The 25,126-nt window shown below is 37.8% G+C and overlaps 1 protein-coding gene across 1 annotated transcript in view; it reads right to left on the reverse strand.

Moving 5' to 3' along the window:
* JAK2 (Janus kinase 2) overlaps positions 1-24,905 on the reverse strand; it is an 88,264-nt gene extending 63,359 nt beyond the window's left edge. Inside the window, exon 1 of the mRNA XM_066339375.1 lies at positions 24,766-24,905. The gene's annotated coding sequence lies outside the window, so the exon portion shown is untranslated. The remainder of the gene's footprint in view (positions 1-24,765) is intronic.
* Positions 24,906-25,126: the final 221 nt, after the last annotated feature.

Consider the following 25,126-nt stretch of genomic DNA (forward strand, 5'->3'; position numbering starts at 1 on the left):
GCGAAAGTTTGTGCACACATAAGCAAAGCCAAAAATCCCCTATTCTCCACTTCCCATCAGCAAGTGATGTTCAGCCACTTCCCAGGAAGCAAGGGTGCAGCACATGTTACAGTTGCTCTGGAAGGCAAACATTGTAAACAACCAATGCTCTCCCTTCCTTCTCCTTTACTTAGCTTTTATATCTGAGCTGATGTCATATGGTACAGAATATCCCTTTGGTCAGTTTGGGTCAGCTCTCCTGGTTATGTCCTCTGCCAAGATTTTGCCCACCCCCAGGCTGCTGGTGGGAGGGTGGAATGATGGAGAAACATTGCTGATGCTGTGCAGAGCTGCTCAGCAGCAGCCAAAACACTGGTGTGTCACTAACACCTTTGCAGGTACCAATGCAGAGCACAGCACTGTGAGGGCACCAGTGGGAAAATGAAGATCATCTTGGCCAGACCAAATACAAAGAAGCGAAGCAGGGGTTATGGCAGTTAAATGACTTGCAATTGACAAAAGATTTTAGAAACCTAGGATCTAAAATCAAAATAACGTAAGATGTGGTTCTTGAGCTTTTTTTTACCAGACACAGGCTTTTGTGGACAGAAGACAGTGTAATGGAAGGATGTCTTCTCTGATGAAGGATCTCATGTCATCTGATATAGAAACTTCCTAAAATCATATTATCCCCCTATGTTCTGTTAAGCAATGTAAGCAAACTGAATTGCACTGAAGATTTGAGGTCATTTTATGTGTTGCACATGGTCTCCACCAGAAAGAAGAAAAAGAGTGGGTAACAGGTAAAACAAGTAAATCCTTGAGGGGAAAAAAGAGTGAATTGAGAGAGAAAGGACAATATGACAGGTATTAGAAACTGACACAACAGAACATCAGATTTTCCAGAAAAATCTGAGTACCCCTAACTCTAAAACATGGATGTTGCTTGAATAGTCTTCAAGTTTAGAATGCATTATTAGGTCAAAAGTACAGATTAGTATGCCAGGTCTGAGCCCAAACATCTCTCAAAAGCAGTTGCTTTTTCTCTTTCCCAATCTCCATCCCCACTCCCCCTCCCAACTAAGCTTTTCTAACAATGAGAAATTCTCCTCTCCTCTCTCATCCACAACTGACTACAAAACCAGATTCAAATTTTAGCTGAAACAACCTCAGTGATTTAGCACTTACTCCACTTCCTCTACAACTAATTAAAATTTAATTTAACTTGTTTAAAACTAATTAAAAGTTCATGACTCAAAAGGCAGGTATAACCTTAACACACACAAGGTGAAATCAATGCTTGTGCATAAGCCAATGAAAAAATTAGAAGGTTGGAGCCTGCTTCATCTTGGTAGGCATAGGAAAACAGTAACTACTGAACATGACCAAAGTCTGGATGCCATTTGATTCTTAGAAAAATCCAAAATGAGGAAGGAAATGAAGGCATCCTGCCAAAATTAAGTTCTTCTAGAGCATCATATTTTAAACTTTGGAAATATAACTGAACAAAAATGAAAAACTGGGAAGAAATTCCAACTACTCCTGAAATTATCTTCTCATGGATTATTTGCTGGGAGGCAGTGACATACTCCAGAGCAGGGGAATACTCCATGACAGGATGATTAAGTAAAAGCACAAGTCTCAGTTCAGATAGAAGATGAAGACAATGCACTGAGTCAGCCACATGTCAGACAAAAATCAGGAAAACCAGCAAAAGCATAGGTATTTCTCCCACTTAATCTCCTGCATCTCTACATCATTGCCTTGAACAAAAGAGTATTTAGGACTCTTCCATTCCCCTCCTTTCTCTGCCTTTCTCTCCTCATCAGGTCCCTGACTCATCCAACTATACCAATGCTATGTCCCTCCCCACAAAGGACATTCTTTTTCCAGTTTTCCTGGGTTCTGTTTGGTCTCCAGCATTGCCAGGCTAACAAATCAGATACTGCAGAGCATATGATAAAGAATACTCCCCATACTAAGGTTAAGAAATTCATTGACTTCTCCTTCCTATGGTGTCCAAATAACAGCTACAGATGAACAGAATTAAGAAGCAGGAATAGCTGAAGTTAAAAATACTACAAGTAGTTGAGTGCATTCTGTTCCCCTCCCCGTTCCCACTCTCCTACCCATCTACAGGGAAGAACTGATTATTTTAAGCCTTATGAAGTATTTCTTCAGTAACTCTCCAAGCAGCATTTACTTACTCTCTTAGTGGGCTGAAAAAAGTTGATGGAGGAGGAGATCACACTGCCAAGCCTCAGGGGGCAGTGATTAGGAATTTTAAACTGAAGATTTCAGTCATTATTCCCTCTTAAAACATGGGAATGAAACTTCAGAGGTAGCTCATGCCTTCAAGCATTAAAAGTGCCACCCTCCTATGCTGACGTTTTCAGGCCCTTTTTTTTTTAAATGAAGGTAGAACAAATGAAACTCACAAAATTCATATTTTAAACTGACATAAATGTAGAGGAAGCAGGAGAAAATAACTTAATGGAGAAAAAAAAAAACAAACCCAAACACCAGGAGTTAATTTGGGGAAGATAAAAAGGAGAAGGTTGAAGGAGTTTCAGTAGGGCCCTTGAGCAAGACCTGTTAAACATCAATTTAACACAGATGTTAAAAAAAAAAAAAAGTGGTTTAATCACCGTTTTAATCTTCCCACTGTGGAGTGAGAAAAAACACCAGTAGAAGTGACTGCTAGTTCTTAATGAACTTCAGCCACCATGGCAGGAGAGGCCATGTACCAGCAGGACCAGGGCACTGATTGCCACAAATTACTGGCACTGGTAAAGCTACACCTTGAATCCTGTGGTCAGTATTGGCCCCCTTATGACAAGGACATTGGGGTGCTGGAGTATATTCAGAGAAGTGCAATGGAGCTCATGAAGGGTCTGGAGCATAAATACTGTGAGGAGCAGCTGAGGGAGCTGAGGTTATCCAGCCTGGGGAAAAGGAGGCTCAGGGGTGACCTTATCAGTCTCTATAACTGCTGTGAGAAAGGAGGTTGTTGCAAGGCAGTGTTCAGTCTCTTCTTCCAGGTCAAGTGACAGCACAAGGGGAAATTACTCAGGTTGTGCAAAGAGAGTTTAAGTTGTATATAATGAAAAAAAATCATTCACTGAAAGAGTTGTTAAGCATTTGAAGAGGCTGCTCAAGGAGCGGTGGATTCATCATCCCTGGAGGAGTTCAAAGACATAGATGTAGCAATTTATGCTATGGTTTTAGTGGGCATGGTGGTGTTCAGTCAAAGGCTGGACTTAGAGGTCTTTTCCAACCTTTACAATTCTACGTGTCTATAGCATGCTTTGCATGTTCCTAATGACAGAATAAAGATTGTTTGGTCTGAACTACTAGCAAATGTTACCTGTTGCAGAGCCAACTAGCCTTAACTGACAGAAAACAGAACAGTAAATACTTGTAACAACACAATCCTGCAGAAGAACCAAGCAGTTCTAATCCTCGTGGTTCCAGCTAGGTAGCCTCTGATCTGTTACTCTCAAGCAGAATGGAGAGATAACAAAATAGCTATGTTACTTCCTTATCACCTGGAACACACAAAGAATGAAATAAATAATTATAAACATCTGGCTTTCTTCCAAGTACATACAAAATCAAACTGAAGAAATATTTCTGCACAGTTCACAAACTCACAAGTATGGATTTCACACCTGTTCAAACTTTTCTTGGGCAGTCTGTGCAAACATCTTGCTCAGATAAACCAGTTTTGCTTCCTCCTGGAAGGAAAGTACATAGTTTTCTACAGAGTTTTTAAAACACCCAGCCTAACACAGTGGTGAAGATGCTTCAGCAAATTGTGCCAGCTGTTATACCACTGGTTTATAAAATACATCAATGCCATCTAATCTTTTCTCTAGTCAACATATAAAATCACTATTACGAGTTTCAGTGCCCTAATTAAGCACTGGTGGTCTTGAAGGACAGTCAGCTACCAACAGCTTCTGAAGCAGTTAGTCATTTCCTTGTGTCTTGTCACAGCTTTCACCCCAAAATACCTTGCTTTTGTAATATGAGTCTGAAGGCTGTGCAGCCATACAGAAGTTGAAGAGGTCAAAGCACAGACTGCAGAGAACAAGCCTAGATGTTCAGAAGCACAAAAAGCAAGAGCAACACAATTAGCTGATTCTCACTTATCTCACAATCCTTAGTTAATATTGATCTTTCTACAGTGTGATTGCTCAGACATCCTGCTAATTTAAGTCTGAAAAAGGCTGTATTACTTTGAACACACAACAAACCCTCCCACAATGTCCATGTGGGATGTTTAGTTCATGTTTAATCCATTCAGCCATGAAAGTTAATTGCAGTACATCTACTTTCCTCAGTTGTTTTACATACAATTATCAAAACATTTATGATGGATTTATGGGCAATTAGAGAACTATTTTAAAGGCAGGTACCTGTCTCCTTCTTTCAGTTTTTCAAAAGAATTCAAATTAAAGATAACTGCTTTTCTACTTCAAGTACTTGTCTATATTGCAAAAATCTTTATTAATAGTATGCAGTTCTATAATCAGTGAAGTGTTTGCTTTGTGATCGGTATCACAGCAAGTAACAGTTAATCACAAATGATTTTGTGATTATTAAATTTCCCTACACTACCAATGTGATGAGCTTGAAAAATTTAATTTCCCTTTAGTACCAGTATGTGACATAAATTTCTTATCGACTACTGCCCAGATTCAACTGTCTACTGAACAGGAAAAGAAGCTGACAGAGTGAAGCCTACCAAGTTCCTTTTTACTACTACTCCATATTTCCTTGGATTTTGCTTGCAGTGTTTGCTTGAAGCCCAGTGCCCACTGAAGACATACACAATACTTTCAACAAAATTTCCACAGACTGACATTCTTCACTAGCATAGATAGGATAAGAAAAATTAATTAATGCTTACAGTCATATAATTTTCAAGTACGTGAACTTGGCAACAAAGCTAAAAAATATGGGCCATATTTTTTTGGACAGACAAATCATAAGAAAGGTATCTTCTTGCATGCATACTGCAATACAGCCTTTGCCTAATTGCATTCCTTTCCTCCATTTTTGCTGAAGATTCAGAACAGGGATTTTTCTTGATTCAAAACCTGAATTCCTAATTATGTGCCTTCTTCACCATTCTCTGGTCTTTCATATCCTAGTACTCTGAGCTGCTACAATGAAGAACTACCAGTAAGTATTTCTGGAACACCTATATTCCATTGTAACTACTGAACAATAAAAAAACTCATTAGTTATGAAACACTTCTTTCTTAGTCTACCCCTTCTGTTTCTTTCAGCTATATGAAGCATTCCTTCCTTCTTTTCCTCAAACTGCTATTTAACAAATTGTGACACCTGTAAATCCAGCCTCAGCTCTGAAATATCACTAGAGATTTTAGCAACAGCAATTAAGGGTCTTTAACTTATTTATGAAAATACATTTACAGCCATTTTGGAGTGGCTTTGACTCAATGCACACAAAGCTAGCTAGACATACTTAGTCATGTATGGGGAAGGGAATCAGAGTAACTTACTAACTTAAAGGACAGAGAATCATGATCAGCCACTCATGAAGTCAACTTCCAAGAAATTAAATCAAACTCAAAGAAGGGCACTTGATAGGTATTTTCCGACAAGAAAAAATACATACATAAGCAGTCATTGCATGGCCTAAGACAGACAAGTCATCATAAAATAACAACTCCATACTAAAATAACTGGCTAAATGGGGAAAGAAAGGAAAACAAAGCATGCAGGCCATTTTGCTCCCAGGAAAGACACAGAATATGGCAGCAAAATCAGGTAGGACTTCAGATCCATTTGGCAAGGACAATGACTCACACTGGAACACAACATGGAGTAAGGCAGAACTACCTAAGTTAATCATCTAGAGATCTTTAAAGGACTTGAGGAGAAGGAGGAAGGCAACTGATGATCTCCAGTGAAGACTTCTGACCCTTGAGTAGGAAAAGACAGGCATATGCTAAAGGAAAAACCCTGGCAGTGCTTTTATGGAGGCATAACTGATTATCCAGGCTGACCAGCAGAGAGAGCTGCATGAACTGGAAAGCCTGCATCTCAAATGGGGCACCAGTCAACACAGACCTTCTGGAACAGCAGTAGGAGCAGCCTTTAATTAACAATGTAAGACATAAGCTATGCAGATGTGGTACATGCATAGATTGACAAAAGAACTGAACCCACACAAACACATTTGTTCAATTCTCATACAAAAGTGGTAGGCCTCCTGGCAACACATGAGAAGAATGCAGTTACGAAGAGTTCTGAAAAAGTTCATATATGAAAGTGGCACTCCTAAAAACAGCAACACAATTTACACTACTGAAATACATAAGCTGCTGGCAAAGCTGTGGAAGCAGGGGAGGCCAGTGCTAACATTACTGCAAATTCAAACGAAATCTTTTGACTGCGCAAGAGATGAACATGTAATTGATGAAGTCCAAACAAACCTCACTTCAATTCTCAGCTTTCCCATTAACTCCTCTACATGTTATACATGCTAGTACATAAATAGATACATTTAACCATTTAAACCCCATTAAAAACCAGAGGAACTGTGAAAAATACCTATTCTAGAAACATGGAAAAAAAAAAAAAAAGTACAGTGAACTAAGGGCATTTATTTGAAAATTTACCTGTAAGAGCTATGTTCAGACCTTAAAAAGAAACTTAACTAGCTTCGAATGCCTACAAAACCAGCCACACTGCTATTCTAACATCATCAAAACCTAAGATTACCATAATTATTTAACTATTAACTAACTCTAGTACCTAAATTTACTAAGGAAAGAAAAGTCTCAAATATGAAGGTTAGTGCAGTCTAGTTTTTGATTACATGGGTTTCAGATTAGCTTAAATCTGTAAAACTCTGTAAAGCTAGTCTTATTCTCCTGGGACTCCTAATTTCTCCCTACTTGCTCAGCACTTTTCTTTGTACTGGCACAACATTCTGTAAAACAGTTTCAGTTTGTACTATTTAAAAGTTTTCAGCATTTGCTGAAGTTTTCTACATTTTTTTCATTCCAAAACCACAGGATTGCTAGCACAGACACAGAGACATGTATGAGAACATGCTCCACTCTAACTGCCATACACTGAGCTGAAAATGTATCCTACTTGAAAATGCACCACAGAAAACTGAAGTTTCTCTAAATCTGCAGAAAAACCAGCAGAGTTAACAAAATACTGGTTTGTGGCTGGAAACTTCTATTTTCTTAGAAAGATACTCATGGGAAATCTGAAAACAAAAGGTTTCATACAGAAAAAAGGCATATGAGCATGAGCATACTTTCTACATAGTGAGGCATTTAACTAAACCACGAATATCCATACAGGTTCAGCAGACATTTACAGGGATTTAGACTTAATATCTCATTGCATTCCACTTTGAGAAACAAGAAAAAACCCACACTTTAGAAAGGCTGTTAGACACACTAATTAGAATCTCAAAGTAATAATCAAAAGGGACCCAAAGCCAAGCAATATCATTTACTCTAGTGTTATGATTATTCATACACAGGTGCAATTTAAGCAAATATTTTCTTTGGTGTAAAGCAATAAACCATTTTTATATAGCAACAAAACTGAAAGTCACAATTATTACATGTGAAAGTGAAAAAAAGAACAGATTAATAATAAAAACTACAATTATAATGATAATAATAAATCATAGATTAATATAGTTGGAAGGAACCTATGGTGGCCATTTGGTCTATTACCCCTACACAAAACAGGGTCAAATTATGCCAGGCTCAAAACCTATCTAGCAAAATATTTACCAGGTTCAGAGGCGGATAGTTCATGACTTCTCTGAGCAGCTTGTTCCTTTGTTTGACTGACCTCCTGCTGAAAATTGTTTCCTTAATACCTAACAAAAATTTCCCATGCTCCTTGCATTTGTTTTCTCTCATCCAAACACCCTGTACCTTCACAAAACAGTTCAGATGCATATTTTTCATAGCCTCTCATCAGGTAGCTGAAGACAACAAACAGATGTCTCCTTAGACTTCTCCAAATGAAAATACAATTCCCTCACCCCACAGTACATCATGTACTCCAGCCATATTCATCTTTGGCAACACTTCACTGAAGTTTTTCCAGCATGCCAATGTTGGAATTATCTAGTATTAAGAAGCTTTGAACTGGAATGCACAATCAGACAAAATTAGATGGAAGCCTTTCAAATAGAACTTTATTTTAAAATAAATGCATTTTCATGATATCAGTGTTAAGTTAGATACTCAAGAAAAACGTGGGTTATGCTTAGGAAAAAATTGAGCATGCCCTGAAAGATAGTAATTACAGTAACTTCTGGTATAGTGAGAGCTTAATTGAATACAAATTTTCTATGTAATTTAGCAGTAAACACATCTTTTAAGCAGTACCTATACATATGGATCAGATTATGTGTTCTTTATACATATAATAATAAACATTATGCACATTCAATTTTACTTATATACTTCAAATATATAAAGGACTTAGTCATCGTGGGTGGAAACTTTACACACAACCTGGCTGAAATCAAAAAAAAAAAAAAAGTACAGTTCTATAGTATTTGCATTTATTTAGGATCACTGTAGTTTAAGGACTACCTAGACAGCAAATTACAAACACAAAAATGCTTAACAACTGCAAAAATTCAGGACTACATCAAAGAATAAGGATATAATCCATAAACATTTGCTGTCTCTGTTGAAGTTGTACATATTTGACACAGTCACTAAACTTGCTGGAACAGTTTCTAACTTGCAAAAGCGTGCTAAACAACTGCAAGACCTGTATATGAAAGGAGGAACACTAACCCAAAATTCTACTTTTATATAGGAACTTTGCTGTGCAATGAAAACAAATGCAAAGTAGCTGGTTCAGTTTTAAACTTTCTTTGCACTAACATGATTTTTTTTTCCCAAGCAGTGCAGACCAAACTTTAAAGTGAGATAATTCCTTTCCTCAGACTTGAAGGATGCTTCATAATACTCTACAAAAACTTTGCTAGACTGCATGAGAGAAAGTAATATTTTACCCTCCAAGTAACATCAATGACTAACAAACTCAATCTGCAAATGGAGGAAAAAACTTAACACAGAGATGCAGACAGATTCCTGGAAATAAATAGTCTCTTTCTGGATTCTACATAGAGATAGAAAAGGATTTAAAACCACTTCTGGTTTGATGGTTATATCATCCAGAAAGTAATGTCAGTTAAACACACACAGAAAAAAAAAAAAATCAGAGAACCCACTTGAACATGGAAGAGATGTTAGTAACTGCAAAATGTTTGGAGATCAAAGGTTTTTCTTCCCCTGCAACTACAATAAACTATGTGTCTGTAACTCAATCTGCCAATGAATGCAAGCAAGGACTATAACCTCTTTCATGCTGTCCGCTGTCTGTCCTCCAGCCCCTAGTCCTCCATTATCTTTAGAAGTTTCAAGGGGAAATGGATATGGGAGTTATCCCAACATTCAGCTTACATTGCAGGAGAGTTCTGGGACATAGAAGCTTGTTAAACTTTGACCAAGAACTTCAAGGTTTTAACAATAAACAGGACCTGCTACACAGAAATATTGTCAAAGTAACAAATCCAGTGAGTGCTAAATGGTAGTAGTCTCCAAAATGCTCCATCTGATATTTTATCTAGAACAGTGACCTTTTAGTAACCTACTTACCTCAGCAATAACTCAGAAATCAATCTAAATAAAAAGATAATAGACATTAAACCTGGCTCGATTTATTAAACTACTACCTAAGTCACATATTACTCAAATTTGTATCATGTCCACGTACCTCAAAATGGAAATAGTTGAATTCAAGTGATTTCAAATAAATTTTGCTGATTTCATAATGTTGGCTGAGAGCCCAAGAAGTGAGGGCTCATACTTGAATTCTCATAGAGAAAAAAAAAAGAAATCAAATTAAACAAGTTGCAGCTAAGTAAGATTAGGGAATGTAACATGCTTTATTGTTGACTTGCTTTATGCATATTAATCTAATGTAAATTTAAACTTGAATTCCAAATGAGCAGAAACCAGGTTTCTAGTGACAATACTGAATCTCTAGCATATATCTCTAGCATATATATGCATTACTTTTAGGCACACAAGAATAACAAAAAAAAAAAAGTGATCCAGATGCAGATCCTCTTCAAAAGCACTTCAAAACATTTCCTTAAAAGCCACTTCAATGGCTGTAAGCACATTTGCAGTTTTGATTATTCTCTCATTCTTAGCATTTTAGGGACCTTATTTTATAGTGAATGCAATCAAATAACAGACTCCCCACTTCGATCAAAGCTGTCTAGATGTTGTATCTCTAATAGAGTATTTAATTACTTCAAGTACTGTAACAATACTTAATAAATAGGTACAATGATGTTTAATGGCCACCCCTTCTCACTGCAGCAGAAGTACTAGAAATGAAACAATGACAAATAAAAACACACTGGTATTCTTCATCTATGGAGCTCAACTCCAATTAATTCAGTTGTCCTTTAACTCTGTTAAAAGGACACTGCAGTACTGAAAACCCCATTTTGTGGAGCCCTTCAAAAATGTGTCTGCTAAGCCTTTGACACGGAAGAAAGTGTCAGTACTCCAAACTTTTAACCCCTCTCTCTCCTAAATGTTTTCTGCTTGAGGACCTAAGTCCTCTTGTTTGTAGGAGGTGTTGGTAGAGTGAGAGTGAACTTCCACATACCTTCTCATCCCAGCCTTATCAAATCTCTTCCTATTAATGCTGTCTATCTCATCTTATTAGCAATTCTACTCTATAACCAAACAAATGCAAAAATACTTGTATGGTTGTCTTCCTTTTCACTCAGCTTTTATGTATTCATGACTAACTGATAGATTGGGTAAGAAACTTCTGCCATGTCAGTAATACAGGAGGTACCAGCTAGGCAGTCAAAGGCTTCACACATCAGAGCCCACATCCTGGTGAATGGACATGCTATTGAAAAAAGGGTGTTTTTCACTATGACCAAACCAAATGAAATACCATTACATCTTAATCCTTTTACAAATCCAAAGCAAACCCATATGCTTTGGATTTAGACTGCCCCAAGGCAGTCCAACTGCGTTCCTGGAGCTATAGCTGCTCTCTAATCAGTTCTTTCTGTACTGCCTTTGCTTGGCTACTGAGGTCCCATTACTGGCCCTTTACTTCACGAGCTTATTCAATGCAGTAGCTTGACTTGGGCAAGTGGTTAAATATTTTTCCTCTTACCACACAAATACAAATATATTGCTTGTACTGGTCCTGCAAAATCTCTAAATACTTCTCAAGCTGAGCCTTTAGTCCAGCAGTACTATAATTATGCTGGCAGTTAAATTCCCTTCAATTTTTTTTCTGGTTTTGTTTCTCCCTTCTCTTTTATATATCATAACCCTCTCCCTGCCCTGAAAAAGGCAAAAGGAAACAAAGGAGAGGAATAACAAACCTGTTTTTCTTCTTTCCACTTCACTCTATATCCCTGTTCTATTCTGTATTTTGTAAAACTTCCTCATTTTAAGTTCCTTTTCCTTTATTTATTCAGGGCATTCTCCATTTCCTATCTCCTCCTTCTTCTCCTAGCAGCTGGACTCCTCAAAGGAACCTGTTCTGCCTCTGAGAGGTTTGGTTTGGTTTTTTTTTTTCCTTTTAGTAGAAAACAAAAGAGCCAGCTCTCCCTGGTATTTCATTTCTTTATCACTCAAGAGCATGCAAGTTGCTTTCAGAGTCGATAATCTTCAGTGTCTTCTTGTGTAACGGCTCTCAAGTCAGTAATTTTAAATTAACCACTGCAAGTAGAAATTATTGATCAGGCCATTTATGTCACAACTGAACTTTAAAAGACAGAATTATCTGCAAACAAGCAACACCCAAAAAGTGACTTCTAATGGGGAAACAAGTTAAAAATTTATATAAAGGAAATACATCTAGAAAAAGGTTCTAGAAAAGTAATTTTCATGTAATCACTAAAGGTAGTGTTGCGACAAAGAAAGCAGCCTTTTTTCCTTACTTCTGCACTGCAAATTAGTTAATTTCTACCTGTGATGAAGTTTAGATTACTGATTTCATTAGTTCCAGCACTATTATGGAGTTAAAAATTACATAAGAGGGGTTTTTTTTCTGGGTTTTTGTGTGAAAGAAACACACCATTGCAGATGTCAAATGATGTGTTGCTGTTATCAAGTCTACATATCATGCATCTGTTATCATAGTAGTTTTGACAGTAAATGATGTTCTTAAGTCAGCTAGGATTTTCATGTTACAAAGACAAAAATTAAAAGACAGACAAATTACTAAACTGACACTCCCACACAGTCTGTGCAATCCACAGCTGACCTGCCATTTCTTTCTTACACACAATTTAATGTTTTAAGTATGGCTGTAATCATATAATGAGATTTGCTAAAGCCAGACTTTGTGTGAACTAGTCCAACAGTAGCACTTTGATGATCTACTTGCTGAACACCAAGATTACTTTTGAAATGTTTTGAAACTAGTAGAAACAGTAGCACTGACCATAACACATTTGAAATATTCTACCACATTCTGAAAGCATATGGCATTCTACTCATTACCTAGAACTGACTCCAATATTCCATGAAACAGAGGCATGTCATAATTTAAAATACAGAATGACTAATATTATGTATTTATAATGACACCCTATTAAAGATGCCATCTCATAAAAACAACAGCATTGTATAACATTTTACAGTAAACACAGCATTTACAGCAGTACACTTATGGGTATGTAATTATTATTTCAGTAACAAGCAGTTATATTATGTAGCAATTCACCAAGTGAATAAGTACTGTGATCCAATATTTTAATTATGATTCCAAAAGGGCCTCATCCATTACACAAATAAAACAAAACTTTTATTTTAAAGTATGTAAGAATAAGTGGGAAATGAGTGATCACAAACTGTAATTGCAAAACCAATCCTGTACATGATCTGTGTCAGTAGATGGAGATGTCATAAATAAAAGGTTTATTAAGCTGCTTAATACTTAATTCCATCACATGGACTAAAAAATGAAAGGACTACAATCTGAAATACATATTTCTGCTTATTCTCCTGTCAAGAAACCATAAAGGTATTGGTGAAAAAGAAGTAAGGAATGTGTGCACACATATATAAGATACAGCAATTTCTAAAGAAATAAACACTAGTTTAGAGAAAAATTCAGTTTAGATTATGAAATCGTTAATGCTCACATACAGCCAGAGTGCCTGATCCTCAACCATGGTGAATCAAAACTGAGCAAAACACTTGGCAGATAGCATGAATACCTGCTTCAATCACCTACCAGAATCAACCTTTTCTTACATCAATTGTCTATACTGAAGTTATAAAAAAACATTTCCAAAGTCTTATCACAAAGGACCTCTCCACTCTCAACACAGCAGCTGCACTGAAATTGGACATTACACAGTACTTTCCAACAGTTACTACTGGTGGAATACTTAAACATGTACAGTAACAGGTAAAGTTAAAAAGGCATACAAGGACTTGCACCCATCTGTATTTTCACACAGAACCACTCACCTAGGCACACCGTCACAGAACATTCAGTTCACTTTTGTGACACATCACAGTCAAACCAAGGACACTTGTAACTTTAAGAATCACTAAATACTCTGAGTTAGAAAGGACACACAGGGATCACCGAGCCCAAAGCCTTAAGTGAATGGCCTGTGTGGGGACTGAACCCACAAGCTCAGCATTATTAGCGTCATGTTCTAACCAACTGGACTAATTTCAGGTTTTCTTACACCTTCTTCATTACCTATCATTTGTATTTTCTTTCCCTCATTGGTAATACGTTTTGACTTCCTACCATTACCCTTATATCCAGATTAACATCAGTTCTCCCCTACTACCAAGCAACCTGCCAGATTCTGTTTTCCTTCCAGACAAAATATCAATACTTCTCCTTCCTCACACTTCAAAAGAAATTCTAATCAAAATACCACACCCTTACCTTCTGAGGCTAACAAAACTGAGTCTTTTCACACTCTGTTTTTCACAAGCAATTTGTTTTTTCCACTAACAAATCAAAACTAATTTCTTCTTCAAAACCAGCAACAGTTCTCCTCCAACTGAAAATCCATTTTCCAGCCCCACAAACAATTTTAATACAAGTTAGCCCAGCTTGCAAGCCTAATAACATTTAATGTGCTGTAAAGTGCTTTTTGGTTATTTTATTTTCTTCCCATTTTCTCTCCAGAGGCACTCAAAACTTGACTGGGGAGTTTGCTATAGTAAATATGAGGACAACAGATCCAGAAAGACACATGGTTGATTCAGCAATGTAAACTGAAAGACAAATACTTGGCTAGACATGGGCCATGAAGTTTGATTCCAAGTAGGTCAGACATTGACTACTGGCAAGATCAGAAAGCAATCTTAAAACCTGCTTGATCCAGAGCAGAATGGCTGTTTCATTAATCAGACCAGAGGAAAAAAATGTAAGAAAGCAACAAAGCCTCAACATGAGAGATGGAGCTGAACATGAGAGAAAAGTTCTGAAAAAGAAGAGTAAAGAGATAAAAAGAAGATAATGAACAGAGAAGCATCTGGAGGAATGATGAGACAAAGCTCTTTACATTCTTGCTCCCTCCTTACTTGAAGGCCATATTATTTCCAAATCCTACTGAGTTCTTGGTTCCGTCTGTAAGTTCACCTTATGCTCCATTAGTCTGAGAAAGGGCTGCAGAAATATTTTTGCTGTTGTGACAAAAGAAGAAAATTCCTTTTCTTAAAATACTAAAAATGCAACCATTGAGAAACAGTAAGGCTATATTATGCTTATAAGCTTATATATATAATATTATATCCCAGCGTCTTTGACTAAGACCATCTTATTTATAAGTTCAAAATAGTTATCTTGTGTGTGGTGCAGTATCATTCATATATATAAAATGCAAAGTATATAGAAAATACAAATTAACAATTTAAACAAACTTTTTTTCCTACCACTTGCTATGTAAGCTTACCAAATGAGTCTACAAGCCTATTTAACCTTGTTGCTGCATCTTGTATGTTTTTGCCAGGATGACTTTATTATTTTCTTCCCTTAGTTTCTCTTCTTTCTCCTCTAAATGTCATTGGTGACAACGATTTACCTTCTTACTTCCCTAACAGCAAAAGAAAGTGCAGCAGTTTTGTTTGCTTAGTTTCTTCCTCTAGAGGCTCAGTGAGTAACTGGAAATGATGTCTAGATGAGAAAGATACTGTAGCAAACAACAGGTAAGTATTCTAGAATCAGCGTAATGTATTATAAAGAACTCAGCTTTTAGATGAGAAACAGGATTTTCTTCTTAACCAGAAATAAGCAAAATATTGTTTCAGCCAGTAACACCATAGTGATAATCCATGCATGTTTACTGCCTCTGAACATATACCTCTGCCTAACAGGGGAAGTAATTAAGGTATTATTTTGCTTAATTATGGGATTTCTTAAAATTTCTTCTTTCCCCTTAATATTTAATAATCAAGAAAGCAGCCTAATAATTCAGGTCATTATACTAAGAAAAGAGTCAGGAACGTGCACTTTCAAAAGCAAGATAAACCAAAAAGAAGTGGAAACAGAAGGCAAATGTTCTTACATTACATATATCCTTAGCTCCTCAAATACAAAAGCAAACCTCAGTAAGAAATGGAAGAATTTTAGACACAAATAATATCACTAGGACAAGGTCCAAATTAAACAAATTTAAAGGTCATTAAATTATGCAAAAAAATTACATATGGATCCATGTATACATATATTTATGTTCCTTAAGGGAAGAAACCTGCATTCCACAATTAACTTTATTTGTATGCAATGAGATTACAGAGAAATTGTTAAGAAAGGTAAATATTAAAACTTGACTTGTGAACTTGCACTCAGGAATCTAGGCTGATGAAAGAACCAAATTGCACTGGCACACCCTTGTAACCAGTTCTAGAAGACACTCATTCCAGCAGAACAGAATGCATTGCTCTCAACAGATTGAAGTTTAATGACCTGACAACAACAATAGACCATAGCACTCCAAATGTTCCAGCTGGTTTAACAGTCCATGAATCTTAAGAGATGCAAAGAGAAAATTAAAAGAAAACAAACCAACCAAAATAAAAAACAAAACAAACAAAAAACCCAATAAGCAAAAAACCCCCAAGAAAAACAAACCACCAAACTCACAGATATAAATACATGTGTGATATGCGTGTAATACATAATTAAGTACTTGGCAATCTAATGGCCAGACAAATTCATTTATTCAAACAAAAAAAATATCTTTTTTAAGTTATGATGGAAATTAAAGAGAACATCTATTGTGATATTAATATGTTGTTTTATATTAATGTTATTTAATATGTTATTAGTAATTAATAACATTTTACGCTCACATTGCACATTTACTTTTTAAACTGGTGTTCCACGTGTTTAATCACTCAAGGAGCCAAGTAGTTCTCCGCACAAATGTTTTTAATTAAACAAGACACATTATGGTGCATTTATATGTAAGAAGTGATGGAACTTAATGAGTTCAACCAAGACTTTGAATTTTAATTTATTACATTATGCCAAAAAGCACATTGGCTGTAGTTTTCAACTATAGCAATTCTTAACTTACTATATGCAATGGGCATACTGCATTTCTAAAATTGAAATATAACAAAAACATAGGAAACTGTTGAAAAAAACTACAGTTGACATTACTAAATACAATCCTTATAAAAAGTTATATAACTGAATAAATTTATCAAAATATACCACATTTTTCAACCTGCACAGTACAGTAAAGAATGAATGCCCAGTCAATTACATGAGCTGAACAGCATGTTTCTAGTCACAGTATCCTTTTCAAGGATTTAAAACAATCATAGTTCATTATCGTATGGTTATTTTCACACCAATTGGGAGAAGAATATATTCCCAGTCTGGTTGTTGGAAAGTCTCTGCCCACCTACTGTCCTAGCTTTTATTTGGAAATCTGCTAATATTCAGATCTTAGCTGAATTTAAAATTCTGTGTCTAGGTCCTATTCCACCACCCTAACACAGAAAAAAAACCACTGGCAAACAAGAAAAAGTTCGCAGTAGAGGCCACCAACACAGCTGGAGGCTGTAGCACAGACCCTATGAGGACAGACTGGGAAGCAGGGTCTACTCCACCAGAAGGAGACTCGGGGAGCCTACCAACAGTTCCCAGTACCATCATGGAAGTTTTTGAGAAGGTGGAGCCAAGCGCTTGTCCTCCATCCACAGCAGAAGAGACAACAGGAGTAAGTTGAAATATGCTCAGAAAGGATATAAAGAGAAAGTCTGATATCCAGAGAATGGCCCAGCAGCCCATGTGCTGTCTCCATCCTTGGAGATTTTAATGACCTGTCTGGATACAGCTTTCATACCTGTTATGTCTTCCTTACTGACCCTGCTTTATGCAGAACTTAGAAACAGAAACCAGCTGAGGTCCCCTCTTCACTAAATTATTCTGTGGTTCTATACATACAATATCTGTCTTTAACTAAAAGTTACATTGTTTGACTAAATTTAGGCTTTAGCAGAATTGTAACTATAGACTCCAAATGGTTTTCTTCAAAACAAACAATAATTTAAAGATTTCTGTTTCATATCTATTAGCTGCCTGCCTGTCCACTGACAATCAGGGATGATATGCTCCTGTTTTCATTCTGCATGTCCCCTGAGCATGAAAGAGGATCATCAATTTTCCTGGCTTCACATATATTTAACCTATTAACTGCATGATGAAAGTGACTTCTCCTAAGGCTTTCTCACTTAGAAACACTTCAGCTACAGTGTATCAACTCAAAATAATACTGGATTTCTTATCCGAGACATACTACAAATGTCAGAGAGGAAGTAAAGTAAGTTTGACACATTAACACAAAACACCAAGTGCCCTACATGTTGTTCAAAACTAACACTTTTCTGTATTTCCAGAAATGGCTTCAAAAAAATCTAAATATAAAGCTGCTTAACGGCCTTTCATTGAATTTGGTTGAGCAGTCCACAAGATTACTGTAAGGATAAAAAAACCAGACAGTCAATGCCTTCTAGCATATTACTGCATGCAATTAACGTCCTGAAATATAAAGTCATGACAAACTTCAAATATCCTTCTAAAAAGTCTGATTAAAAATATTATTTCACCACTCTGCACAGTTACAGCAGCTGCACAATCACATCACAACAACTTAAATTACATAAAGAGACATCATGTATTCTCAGCCTTCCCAAAAAATTTTACCTCAGGTTCAAGAGTTCAAAAAAATTGTGTCAAAACTCACCAAACCACAAAAAAATTTGACAAATACTATAATCTTTAAAAAAAAAAAAAAAAAAAACCAAAAAAAAACACCAAAAAACAAAGTAAAAACACTTTTGCATTCCAAAGTGAATTTAAAATTCAGCTTTGTCAGTTCACTGGTAGAATTATTGGTAAGTTTCATGGTTTAGGAATGGTATTCCCAGTTTGGTACTCCTACTAAAAAGAAACCCAGGCTGCTCCCTCCATGTCCCACTCCAGTGAAAGAAACAAAAGGCAGAGATTACAGGTCATGTAAGAACAATTTACTGGAAACAGCAATGAGATAAGAAAATGGACAGTAATAGCAACAGTATTAATAACAAAAATGTACAAAAGTGGGTGATTTACATACAAAACACTCCCCAAAGGCCCCAAGTTACCAGAAGCGAGATCCCCCTACTTTGGACAGGATGAAGTATAGAATAACAATCTAGACGCTGCCTCATGGCTCCAGGCTCCTTGCAGCTACTGCAGAAAAATAAACTCTGTCTTGGCTGAAACCAGGACAATAAGATAGCAATCTCAGCAAGTGGCAGAGTTCTTTGGAAAGAAACCTGGAAAAATATATCAAAGCCCAAGAAAATGATGACAGGGCTTAAGGGTGCTGCAGTCTAAAGAGATCCTTCTAAACACTGTTAATACATTTGAACCAGCTTCATATGTAGCAAAGGCCATGTGAAACTCTCAGTGTCCTGTATGGTTTAAGCTGCTGTGGCTTCCAACTGCTGAAAAATGAACTATGTGTGTTACAATCACACAAGCAATTATATTGCAAACATAGCTTCAAATTCATTTGGTTCTGAGTGATACTAGTGTAATCTCCTTAAACCTCAGCCAAATAAATCTCCCGGTTTATTTATTCTCCACTTTGATGCACATCTATTTCATCACACTGCCTTTAGGTCTGCCAATGCATAACAATGAAAACTGAAGACTTCGGTTCATTTTCCCATCCACTTTGCACAGTGCCTGTCTGTTTTACTAAGTTTTGCACTCCTGTTATCACAAACTTAAATCTAACATGCTTCTCCCCAGCTCCTGTGAGCGTGCTTATGAAATATTCACTGAAATTCACTACAAGTTCATCACTCTCTCAACGTCCAAAACATGGTTTTAATGTGCTAGGCTCCAATTTTAGGGAGGAAAAGACACATAGGAATAGAATGCCCTAATGTTAACCAACTACCTTGAAATCATCTTTAACTGAAGAAACTAGGTTAGGATAAAAGCCATCAGAAGTACATTTTCACAAGCCTCCTGACAGAGAGCATAGTTACAAAGGTTTATGAAGACCCAGGTATATGGCAACTGAAAGATAACCATGCACCTATTTACACAGTAGTTACAGTAGTTCCAAAGTCTGTCTTTTGGGAGCCAGCTATTGGATTGACACACGCTTTACTGCCCACAGCTGAGGATCTGTGTCTTGTGCAATCCATTGCCCTCCAATTCCACTGGGAACGCAACATTTCTTTTGTAGCTCAGTGCATCTTTGGGGTTATCCAGGATGTGATTACACAACATTTTCTCTGACATTGCAAACCAGCTTAAGTTATCCTGTCCGTTCCCTTTCCCTTGTGCCACTTGTTCCAAATGAGACAGAAAAAATTAATCTTAACTTAGGTCAGTAGTGATACAGTTTACAGTACCTCCCTACAAAAAGCTGATGTGTTTACACAACCAAGGGAGCAGCAAATTCCAGTGTTTGTGAGAGGCTAAGGAAAGAAATGTCTTGAGAAAAAAGAAAGTTAAGAGAACACTTAATACACATCACAGAACTACAACTCCACCTTATTCTTAGATCTCTATGACTTCATGGTTTATAATTCCCTCTTTATGATTTATAAACCCCTCTCTCATCAGGAATTCATGTTTGTTTTTCAATTGTCTTTGTTCTCAAATGCTCTTGTACTAGTCTCCCAGTCAAATTTTACCTAATACATAACTCAAATACCACCTGCAGCCCTATCTTCGTAGCTAAATCCATGCAAGTAATCCCATGATTTCATGTTGAAGTTAAGAGGCCTTCCAGTACAAATATACTTGAATAACTGAGGCCTTTAAAAGGAAGTGTTGAATAAATACAGGTACCAAATGTACTGTATATTTATGTATCAAGACTAGATATTTAGAAGCGAAAGGGTTTCTTACTTTAGAAATATCTGACAGTACTAGAAGCCCAAGCTGTAGCCAGTGTTATGACACACTGAATACCGATGAACATTTTCATCATAACTATGAAGTCCTTGTAGCCAAATAAGACTAATGGATACCAGAGATGAAAAATATTCATTTAAAGCATGCTAGACCTATATACTTGTACTAGTCCTCTAAGATATTAACTGCCCACCAAAAACCCCTCAAAATTCTTACATTGTTTCTGGTGAACATGATGATATAGACTGTGCAAAAATGGCCTAAAAATTATTTAAATTGATTTGATAGTTACTCTCACTAAAGACTATAAAAAATAAATCCCTGAGACCAATGAAGTCACATAAAGAAGCATTTTAAATTTTTAATAATATATGCAAATAACTTTAATCACACTTTGAACATGTATCATATTAAAACATCTGTAAAAGCACTTCTTAAGTCCTGAAATCTACTGCAGCTGCTCAAGCACATAAGCATAAGATAAAGGTAATACCAGCTAAATCAGCTCCAGTGAACAGTTGATAAAGAACCTTACACCACTAACAACACACAGATCAAGAACTGGGGTGTATTTCAGAAAAGATCCCACGTGGGGTTGCATGCAGAGCAAGAAATACCACACCATACATATTTATGCAAGCATATAAGCACTTTCAGAGTCCTAGCCTAAAAACAACTTTGGTGATAAGCAGCTTACATGAGACTTGAGCAGGATCAAAACTAAGAGATATCCAAGCAAAAAAACCAGAAGATAGATAACATCTGATGTCAACAAACACAAAATAATAAACCCCTGAAAGAATAACTTGCATTTATTCCCATGTGACATTAAATTTTAAGCAAAATGTCAGCAGAAAAACAAAAAAACCACTCACAGGATGTGCAGCTCAACAGAATCTCTGCTTAATACAGGCACACATGAGACAAGAAAAAGTGTTCTGATGAAAAAAGGAAAGGTATTGAAAAGACTCTCAATTCACCTGGAATATTGTCTTTTGTGTAACCACAAAAAACACAGAAAAACATAATCAGTTCATAGATTTGTATGATCTATGAACAAATAGTAAAGACTCAAAGGAAAAAGAAAATAACACACATATACCCCCTTTCCCCCACCCGTGAAAAAAATCACCACACAAAAACAGAAGAGAACCAAGAAGGCAGAAAATCAAAGCACCAAGACTAACGCCTGTCTTCTTACTAAAAGGAAATGTGCAACCATGATTAAAAAGCAATCTACTAACAACAAAAAGAACCCTGTAATACTATTGTGGAAGCCATCGTCAAAGACAGATGCAGAGACAACTCACCTCAGAAAAGGACAATATTTCTATTGATTTTAAATCAATAGTTGCCTGCACCAGATTGGACCTTTTTCTTTTTGTTTTTTGTTTTTTGTTTTTTTTTTTTTTTTTCCCCTACAATCAGATTTAAAGATTCAGCTTTGATTGTGTAAAACACTAACTAGGTAACCAAAATTACATGGACAATTGCCTTCTAGGCAAGCCGTTCTAAGTAACACTAGGGTTATCACTGCCCACATGAACCAGACCTCTGTACATCCAGTGCTGCATAACCCACAGTGCTTGACATTTGAGTGAGGCATCATCCTTTTTCTTTGAGCATCTTACAGGTGGCAACTGACAGTGATAACCTACTTTACACTTGTACCTTGTAGCTCGCACTGTACTGAGGTGCACAGTCTATTCTCTAGACGAATGCAGTATGCAGCAGAAGGCATCTATTTGTATGCAGCAAATAAAACTCGATTGCAGTTCCCTCAGCAGAACTATTATTAAGGAGCTTCTTTGAATATTCACATTTTTTTACCGTTTTTCACATCTGCATAAAGACAGACCTATCTTCCAGAACAATTTTGAAAATCTCATATTCAGAAATTCAAGAAAGCTCCTCATTCACCTTTTGATAAAGAAATTTTAACTGAAGCAAGTTAAAGAAATACAAACGTAAGCAATGAGCTCAAACATTGACTTAGATCATGCTAGTATTACTCACATTAGTCATCTTACTGGGCTCATGCTGAGAACCCCATGGGACATATGAACACATAAAAATCCACCAAAATCAGTGCACAGCCAGGGTCAGAAGCTTTGAAACAGAAGCTCTATTAAGGCAAATAAAAAGATATAACAGTGTACTTGCCTAATGGCAGTGGTAACATTTGCATGCAAACCTCGGTATAAAGTAGCAGCTGTGTTACAACAAAAATGCCAGCCTGTAACAGAACAGGAGCACTAGGACAATTTGGGTTGAAAGACACCGCAGGAGGTCATCTAGTTCAACCTCCTACTTACTTAGTTCCAATTACTTTTCTAAAAAAAGACGCCAGATTTTGGTTGCCTTCTTCCAGTTGTTTTTGGGGTTTTTTTTTAGAACACCATTTTTTAGAACAAATTCTTGTTATATTATTGCACGGCCAATTCTGTTAACTGCTTTTTAACTGCAATTTTTTAAACTTCCGATGCTCTTCTATTCATAATGAACACCATTTAATTACTGGCTCTGTTTAATACTAGTGCATTTCTGATTTTTTCCCCTTTTAAGCCTCTTTCAGGTGAGATCTCAGGTTATTTCTTGTAACTGCAAACATTGTCATTTCGCTCTTTGTTTACATGAGGTAAAACTGCAAAATTGACCCAAAGCTGAGATAAAAAGAAACCCATGGCAAAGCAACAACCTCATTCAGCAACTGCTTTTCTCCTAACTTCAGAAAGATGATGCCACTGCTAGTAGCACATGGCAGTATCATCTACTTAATACTGTTCTGTGGTCATGCATAATATTACCCCACACAGTCTGGAAATAGTTATTCTACAGAGATTTCAAGTTTTATTGGCCTAATCATCACTTTGAACAGCTACAAGTAAAAGGCGGTAGCAGCCTCCTTTCATTTTCCATTCTGCAGTTCCAGTCAGTCTGATTTGACCAACAAGTAGGTTGGACTATTTTCTGCATTCCATGTACTTCTTGCTCCTTACAACTTCCTCTCTCAGCAGCAAATACTCCTTCCCCATGCTGCTGTTGTTGGCACTTACAAAAAATGAGAATCTGTAAATAGGCCAAATTTAGGTTTCCCTGGAAAGTACACCACTGCTTAAAATCCCTGTTATTTCATACAATAATACTGAAACTGTTTAATTTAAAAGTCTAGATTTACACCATGTAAGTCACTCTGGATGCATTCTCAACAAGCAGAAGAAAGAAGACTGAGAATGAACGAAGACTGAGATGCAGGAAAGGAAAAGAAAGTTAACCCATATAACTGATCTAAAATACCTTTAAGTACCCATCTCTCTATAGTCTTCTCTCAATACTGATTTTCCATAAAATAGAAACTTAAGAAATACTGCTCTCACCTAGTTACATACACATCACATTTAACTAGCACTAGAATAAATGAAGTAGATACTAAATTGGTAACCTTTACAGAGTTAAGATGTACACAAACACTGACCATGAAGCAAATAATCTCAAGTGCAAAAACACTCAAAACTGTTAATAGCCACGACAATCTTTCCAATTAAGTTTCCTTCTGTCCAGCAGCCAAAAGCAATAGTCAACAATTCTCAGCATAAAACATTTTGTGAATAACCAAAGAGAGGTGTTATTTTCTCACCTGTCACTGATTACAGAAAGGAGAAATTTGAAGACAATACCACAGTCAGGTTCTAATTAGACTTCAGTTGCAAAAAACCGAACAAACAAACACCAAAAAAATCGAAAAAAACAACCTGAGGAAGTTTTATCTGAAATTCTTTTCTCAACAACAACAACAAAAAAAAAAAACTAGTGAAAATTATTCAAATCCATTAATTCACAACCCACACCTAACGGAACATTTCCCCCACGCAGAAGCAAGTCCAACACAGATAAATAGAGAAAAAACACGTATGTGTGTTTTCGTGACTGTTTGCCCTCCTTCTGCGAAGAGATTTTTTTTTTTTTTCACGGCACAAATAAGCATTCGCGAGGAAGTTCTCCCGCAATACACAGCACCTCCACCGACGAGGCACGGCAGCCGCACTTCCAGCGTCCCCGCCGCCCAGGTCGGCCCCGGCCCGCCCCCCGGGAGCCCTGTTTACGGAGGAGGAGGACGCCAGCGCGGTGCCCCGCTCACAGCGCCCTGCGGGCAGTGCCGCCCGCCTCCCGAGCGCCCGCCCGCCCCCGCCCGCCGAAGGGGAAGCCCCCGCCCGTGGGACGGGGCGCGGAACACTGCGGTGCCGCCGCTACCCCGGCCACCCCCCGGCCGCCCCCGGGCCCCGCCGGCCCCACTCACCGCGGCGGCGGCTGTGCGGCGCGGCGCGCAGGCAGCGTCCCGCCCGCTCCCTCCCCATGCACGGCGGCGCCGGCCGGGGGACGCGGCGGCAGCTCCGCGCCGACCCGCGCTCTGGCCGCTGCCTCCGGCTGGGCGGTGCTCCCGCCGCACGTCATCGCGCGGCCGCGGGCGGGGCGGGTCCCGGGGCGGGTCCCGGGGCGGGTCCCGCCGCTCCCCCGGCCAGGCGCGGCCGCTCCGCGCGGGGCTCGCCGTGCCGTGCCGGGCCGGGCCGGGCCGTGCCGGGCCGTGCCGTGCCGGGCCGGGCCGGGCCGTGCCGGGCCGTGCCGTGCCGGGCCGGGCCGTGCCGTGCCGGGCCGT

The sequence above is a fragment of the Sylvia atricapilla genome, chromosome Z, assembly GCF_009819655.1.
Source record: "Sylvia atricapilla isolate bSylAtr1 chromosome Z, bSylAtr1.pri, whole genome shotgun sequence".
Taxonomy (NCBI): domain Eukaryota; kingdom Metazoa; phylum Chordata; class Aves; order Passeriformes; family Sylviidae; genus Sylvia; species Sylvia atricapilla.